The sequence below is a fragment of the Orycteropus afer genome, unplaced genomic scaffold, assembly GCF_000298275.1.
Source record: "Orycteropus afer afer isolate SDZICR_OR568_19922 unplaced genomic scaffold, OryAfe1.0 scaffold00020, whole genome shotgun sequence".
NCBI classification, from domain to species: Eukaryota; Metazoa; Chordata; class Mammalia; order Tubulidentata; family Orycteropodidae; genus Orycteropus; species Orycteropus afer.
Window position 1 is genome coordinate 15,452,044 of NW_006921607.1, and position 7,446 is coordinate 15,459,489.

The 7,446-nt window shown below is 43.5% G+C and overlaps 1 non-coding gene across 1 annotated transcript; it reads left to right on the forward strand.

Moving 5' to 3' along the window:
• The first annotated feature begins 213 nt into the window (after nt 1–213).
• Nucleotides 214–347, forward strand: LOC122152207. The gene has a single exon (XR_006164445.1). It is a non-coding gene; the product is annotated as a small nucleolar RNA SNORA71 (small nucleolar RNA).
• Nucleotides 348–7,446: the final 7,099 nt, after the last annotated feature.

Sequence of the window (7,446 nt, forward strand, 5' to 3'; positions counted from 1 at the left end):
TGTTGTTGTTGTTGTTGTTATAAATATATCACACATATCTACAGTGACTTCTCTTTGATCGCCCTTGGCCTGGAGGTTTTTATGGGGCTTTCAGTGGAAAGAATGGCAGCTGCTAGCATCCTGTGCTTAACTGTGATGTTCTTCCTAACCAACCTGTTCCACAGGCCGCTGACCTCTGCTTCCCTTCCTGGCTCTCTCTCTGCCCTGGTACATACCTGCATTCAAAAGTGATCGTGGGCTGCCTGTGTCCTGGTCATTGATAATGCAGGGAGAGGAATCATAGAAAGCAGTTTCCCGTGTTTGGAGGGTCCATACCTATCCCTTTCAAATGCTGGCGCTTTCACACATTTCTGTTTTTCTCCTGCCAGCCTCAGGGACATTGTAGGCCTCTGTGTGAGAGTCTGTGACAGGTGCTTTATAGCTTAGCCAGAGAACAAGCTATGTCTATATCAAGGTTTAGATAATTTAGGGGGACCCTGAAGATTATAGAGCATTTGACCTACTTAAACGATGTAATGTCTGCTTAAGGAGCCAAGATGAATTACATACAATGAATAAGTTGTACGTAACTGAGTGGTGTAGCATTTGCCGTAAGATTTTCAAAGAGAAGTAGCCTTTTGGAGATGGTGAATACAGGTAGGCTTTTGATGGAGTGGAATGCTGTGGGGAATAGCAAAGTAGCCCAGGAAAGGGGAGCAACCGAAGGAGACTTTGTGGCCAGAGTTTGTAGGGTCAGGAAGTTCATAGCCTTGGGAAAGACAGATATGCAGGCAGGTGATCACAGTGTGGCTTCTGAGAAAGTGATCCTTCACTCCCAGAAGGTGTGACAGGGCCTTAGTGTAAGATGCCCCTGAGCACAAGCTCTTGGGCTGCCTCTCTGCCAGTTACTGCATCTACTCAGTTGCCCTGAAAAGGGTTGTCATAGACTTTTAAGACATTTTTTATTTTGATTTCTCCAGGAACACCGAGTACGTTTGGCATGAATAAATGGTTTGCTGACACCTGATTAATTGAGACTGTTCTCGCTGATGTTAGTCTGAAGAGGAGTTAATGCTGGGTCCACATGCTTGTAATGGCCTCATCACTGTGGGATGCAGCCTTGGATCCAGAGACCATTGAAGCAGACTTCACCATGATAGAGGCATAGACACTCAAGATGATGACCTGGGGTCCCCAGCTGCCCTGGAGGGGCTGCCTCATGGTAGGTTAATGTCATGGTGGTAAGTTGGTCTGTGTTTCTGCAGGTGGAGGTTCCAAACCTTTGACTTTCTCCTTTAGATTGTTTTGAGTTGATCTTGGGCACTGCAATAGCAGAGTGAAGAGTGATGTTGCCACAGTGAAACATCGCGAGACCTTCTTAGCCCTGTCGCCTCAGCACAACACGGAGCAACTTTGCACTCTGCATGAGAGGGACACGGGGAAAGCCCTGGGACTGTGGGGCCATGGAGTGCAGAACTGGAGATGCTTCAGCTGCCCTCACAGCATGGCACAGGACCATGGACTAGGAGGTCTAGGTTGGGTCACTCAGTGGCCAGCCGCATTGTCCCCCTTTCTATACCTGCTATAACTTTGTGTGTGTGTGTGATAAAATATAATATAAAATTTACCATTTTAACCTCTGGTGTCTGGCTTATTTCACTTAGCAGAATGTTTTTAAGATCTATCCATGTAGAAATTTGTTTCAGAATTTCATCTCTTTTTATGGCTAAGTAATACTACGTTTTATGAATAATACCATATTTTGTTTATCCATTTATCTGTTGAGAACAGTTGGGTTGTTTCCATCTTTTGGCTGTTATGAATAGTGCCACACAGAACATGGGGGTACAGGCATTTGAGTCTTGGCTTTTGATTCTTTTAGGAGTGAAATTGCTATATCACATAGTAATTCAATATTCAACTTTCTGAGGAACCACCAAGTTGTTCTCCACAGCAGCTGCACTGTTTTACATCCCTACCAGCAATGGACGAGGGTTCCAGTTTCTCCACATCCTCACCTATGCCAACATTTACTTTTCTTTTTTTTTTTTTTTTTAATAATAGCCCTCCTGGTGTGTGTGAAGTACTAACTCATTGTGATTTTGATTTGTATTTCCATATTGACTGATGTTGAGCATCATTTCTTGCGCCTATCGCCCATTTGTATATCCTTGGAGAAATAGTAATTCAGATGATAATCAAATTATTATTTGATAATTTAAATGATAGTTCAGTTAGTTCTCCAGGGAGCTCTGGTGGCGTTGTGCCTAAGGCATTTGACTGCTAACCAGAAGGCTGGTGGTTCAAACCCACCAGCCACTTCTCAGAAGGAAGGTTGGGCAATCTACTTCCGTAGTGATACCGCCTCAAAAACCCAAGAAGGGGTCACTGTGAGTCGGGTCCAACTCCACAGCAGTGAGTTTTTGGTTTAGTTCCCTGATGTTGCAGTGAACACCCCTGGACACATCTCCATGCTGTGGTGTGAGAGCTCCTGTAGTGTTATTTGTGGGGGTGTTGTTGTTGGGCAGCTTCCCCCCGAGGTCTGCCAAGTAGAACTTTTGTAATTGCCCACGTTCAGGCCTGGAAAATCACATACACATTTTTAGCCAGGAACTGGACTCAGTGTGCTGTTCTGATTACCTTTTTTCATTTCTGTGCATTTTTTAGTTACTTTCTTAGTGGTTACCTTGGAGATTACAGTTAACATCTTAAACTGGTAACAACCTAAACTAACCAATACCAAACTCGCTACTGTTAAGTCAGATCCAACTCATAGCGACCCCTCGTTGCATTTCTGAGGCGGTATCACTATGGAAGTAGATCACCCAACCTTCCTTCCAAGGGGTAGCTGGTGGGTTTGAACCTCCAGCCTTCTGGTTAGCAGTCAGTTGCTTTAGACACTAAGCCACCAGAGCTCCCCGATAACAACCTAGTTTGAACAGTATCAACTCAGTGACAAAAGTATACACACATTCTGCCCCTGTGCCTCTCCATCCTTCTCCCTTTGTTTTGTTTTGTCATAAATTATATTTTTACACATTATTTGCTCACTAACAGATTTATTATTGTTAAATGCATTTGCCTTTTTAAAACATACCAAAAAGATGTTACAAACCAAAATTATGTTTACCTATGTATTTATCTTTACCTGTACACTTTGTAAGAAGTTCTGGTGGCACAGTGCTTAAGGCATTTGACTGCTAACCAGAAGGTTGTTGGTTCAAACCCACCAGCTGCTTCATGGAAGGAAGATGGGGCAATCTACTTCCATAAAGATTTACTGCCTCGAAAACCAGGTGGGGGTTGCTATGAGTCAGAATTGACTCAATGGCAATGACTTTGGTTTGATACACTTTTCATGTCTTTGAGTTAGAATCTAATGTCTTCCAAAGACCCTTTGGTAACTCTTGTAGGTCAGATCTGTTGGTAATGAACTCCTCAGCTATTATTTATTTGGGAATGTCTTAATTTCTCATTCGTTCTTGAAGGACAGTTTTGCTGGATACAGAATTCTTGAGTTGTCATTTTCTTTCTTTCTGTCAGGACTTTAAATATGTCATCCTACTCTCTTTCAGCCTGCATGGTTTCTGAAGAGAAATCAGTGCTCAGTCTTATTGAGAATCCCTTTTAATTGACAGGTTGTTTCTTGCTTCCAAAATGTTGTCTTTGGGTTTCAACAATTTGACTATAATGTGTGTGGACCTGCAGTATAGTGAGTTGCATGGTATGGCTTTTCTAGCCATAGTCTTTGTAACTCCCACCGGATTACTGGGTGGAACCATGCAAATATGTGTCAACTTGCCTGGGCAGCTGGTAGTAGTTATTCCCTGTAATGAGACTGGCAGTTAACTCCATCCGTGGTGGAATTTGCCATGAGCAACTGAGTAACTTCTTGTAAGCTCCTGATTGTTAAAGTCATCTACCTGGGGTATTTCTGTTGCAGCAGCACAAAGTAATCTTCTGGGAAGGTTCACTCTCTCTAGTGTGTAGAACTCTGATGTTAGGATTGGTTAGTTTTGCTACTCTGTCAGGCTTAAAAAATGAGCCCTCCTAGAGGCAGAGGGGAATCTCACTGCCAGCTGAGAGAAACACCCAGCTGAGAAAGATGGCTGCAGTGGAACCAAGAGGCATGGTACAGAGCAGCAGGCTTACCTGGCTCACAGAGGAAGAGGCCAAGGACCAGAGAGGTATGTCTTAAGGGCACAGCAGAGGGGAGACTGCCCTGATCGAGGAACTATATCCTGAGTGCATTCCTGAACATGAATTGTAGCCTGTTGCTTCCCTAATAAACCCCATAATCTATGAGTACTGTGTGGCCACTGCAGTGGATTATCGAACCCAGCAAAGGGTGGTGGGTGCTGCAGGATGGACAGTTAGTGTCAAGGCTGGTAAAAGGGCTGGAGTATGGCAGTATGTCTGGCCTCATAGGGGCAGGCTTTGGGCTACTGCTGATGATTCTGTCTTTCTCCTGTGAAGTTAGAGGAGGTCAGAAGATGCTGCCTCCTTGCCCCCTTAGCAGGACCACTTGGAGTTTTACTGCTTAGAGTTAGATGTGTATGTTCATGTCTTTCATCAGATTTGAGAAATTTTGGTTCCTCAAATATTCTTTTCCCCACTTTCTGTTCATCTCAGACTCCTGTGATGTTGGTAAGCCTGATGGTGTTCCACAGATCTCTCAGGCTCTGTTCATTTTTCTTTCTGCTCCTTAGACTTGATCATTTCAGTTACTTTATCTTCAAGTTCTCTGGTCCTTTCTCCTGGCTGCACTCATCTGCTGTTAAACCCTTCCAGTGATATTTTCATTTTAGTCACTGTACCTTTGAGCTCCAGAATTTCTTTTCAGTTTCTTTTCATAACTTTTGTCTCTTCATTGATAACTCTCATTTTGTTTATGCATCATTTGCCTAATTTCCTTTAGTTCTTTGTCCGTGGTTTCCTTGAACTCATTGAGCATATTTAAGAGAGTTGATTTAATGTCTTTGACTAATAATTATTTCCATGTCTGGGCTTCCTTAGGGATGCTTTCTGTTTAATTCTTACTTCCTGTGACTGGGCCATGTCTTTCTGTTTTGAGACCTGGGCATTTTGAGTATTAAGTTGTTATAATTCTGGAAACCCAATTCTCCCACTCATCAGTGGTTGCTGATTGTTGCTTTATGAGGGCTGGAGCCATCTGTTTGTGACTTTACCAAACTATTTTCACAAAGCGTATGTTCTTTGTTGTGTGGTTACTAATTTCTGTTCTGTTATCTCTATGATAAACCAGCAATCTAATAAAATTTTTTCCTTAAATGCTTGGTACCCAAAAGGGAAAGAAAAAGTTAATTTATCTTTAAGTCCCCGTAACAGATACCACCTAGGAAGTCACTTCAGCCTGTAAGTCAATTGAAACAAGGGCTGCTCTCTGTGCTAGCCTCTCAGGGATCAAAAGCAGCAATCAGCAATCAAAACAAACAGTCCCTAATTTTGGAATGACAAGGTCCATATTGCCCGCTTTGCATCAGAAAGCTGAACCAGGAACACCTGCTATGGTTCCCATGGCTGCTGTACCCATGGCTTCCTGCTGCAGGGGATGGATAGTGGCCACTCCACAAAAGGCCAAATTTCACCAGCCTCTTCAAACTCTTTGGAAGCTGCAAGTGTTGAACTAGAGGGCAGAATTCCAAAATAGTTTATCTTGACAGTTCTCGCCAGCTAGTAGTTGTTTGGGTAGAGAGTCCAATTCCTGGAGCTTCTGCTTCACCTTCCATGACATCCCCTCCTGGTGCAACTTTTTATGAACAAAGAGTTTCTGTTGAACTTCACTGTGCTATGTATCACTGTCTCCTTACCTACATCAATAAATCATGAAACTGCCTTGCTGCTTGGTCGGCTTTTTTTTTTTTTTTTTCTTTTGTATTTTGTTTTCAACTGATTCTCTATGTGCCAGAGAAGGTGGGTCACGATGACATAATTTCCAGTTTCCACTCATTGAGGCTTTCACTCCTAAGACCTGACATACAAGAAATAAGCTGGGATGTGGAAGTTGGACTAGGGTTTGAACAATCTCAAGTTCTGCTGGATGGCTCAATTTAGGGAGAAGGGGACCATTAGAATCAAGTTAACTGAGGAACATTTGAGCCAGGGCCTTGGAAGGAAGAACAATGGCTGGAATGGACTTCAGAGACTGTTGCAGGGGCTGAAGTCCCCGAGGAAGACAAATGCCTCTGGGTTCTGGAAGCCCATTGGGGGAATTTAGGGAGATTGTTTTTGAACAAAGGTAGGCGTGAGGGATAGGAGGAACAACTACCCTTGGGAGAACTCTGGGTGTGGTCAGGGAGATGCCATGCGTCAAGTGTCTTTTGCCACAAGGTGGTTTTGGCCTTTTCAGGATGATGTTCAATAACACTAATTGTAATGATGTGCTTAACATGCACCACCCTCAAGTGTGTATTACCATTTTCTCAGTACAGTCCACACAGAGGAGCTCTCCCAAAGGTCATGGTGGAAAAGGGCAGTTGATTGGTCCAATCCTAAAACTGACAATGGAATCACTTTGTCTGGGTCTGACTCTTCACAAGCACCCTAGACCCCAGCCATACTACTACTCAAGTTCCCAGACATGCTCTCTCTTTCCTGACCTCAGGGCCTGGAATGCATGCTCTTCTGCTCCACTTCAGTCACTTGCTGACTAGGCTGTGTTGCTTCAGGAAACCTTAGCTAACTTTCCACCCAGGCTGGATTCACTGTCCTCCTTTCATTCATATTGAGTATCAGTAGTGTGCAGGCACAGCTCTAGGAGCCAGTGAACAAAGAGTTGAAACAACAAGACCCTGGTTTCATGTTGCTCACATTTTAGAGGACAGATACCATAAACAAAATCAAGTACTAAAATACGTAGTATGGTAGAGAAGTACTATGGAAAACAGTAAAGCAGGGAAATAAGATAGGAAGTTTGGGGGTAAATGGGGAGGTGGTGTTTTCAACTGAGTGGACAGGAAAGGGCATTGGTAGTTAGGTGGCTGGATTCTAGCCTTACATGTGGGAGACCCAGGTTCGATTCCCAGCCAACGCACCTCATCCACAGCCACCGCCTGTCACAGTGAAGTCTTGGCATGTTGCCGTGATGCTGAACAGGTTTCAGTGGAGCTTCCAGACTAGAAGGAAAGGCTTGACAATCTACTTCCAAACATAGCCAATGGAAACCTTAGGGTCACAACAGTTTAATCCATAACCAATCATGGGGATGGCACAGGAAAGAGTAGTAGTTTGTTCTGGATTTTTGAAAGGTGTGTCCATGTGACCAAGATTTCTGTCTTCCTGCTTTTTGTTTTTTTTTTTAATTGTGATTTGGGTGAAGATTTACAGAGCAAATTCACTTTCCATACAGCAGTTTACATATATTTTGTCTCATGATATTGACCACAGTTTACCACAATGCAACAGCTCCCCTCCCACTTCCTCCCCATAGTTACCTCTTCCCAGTGT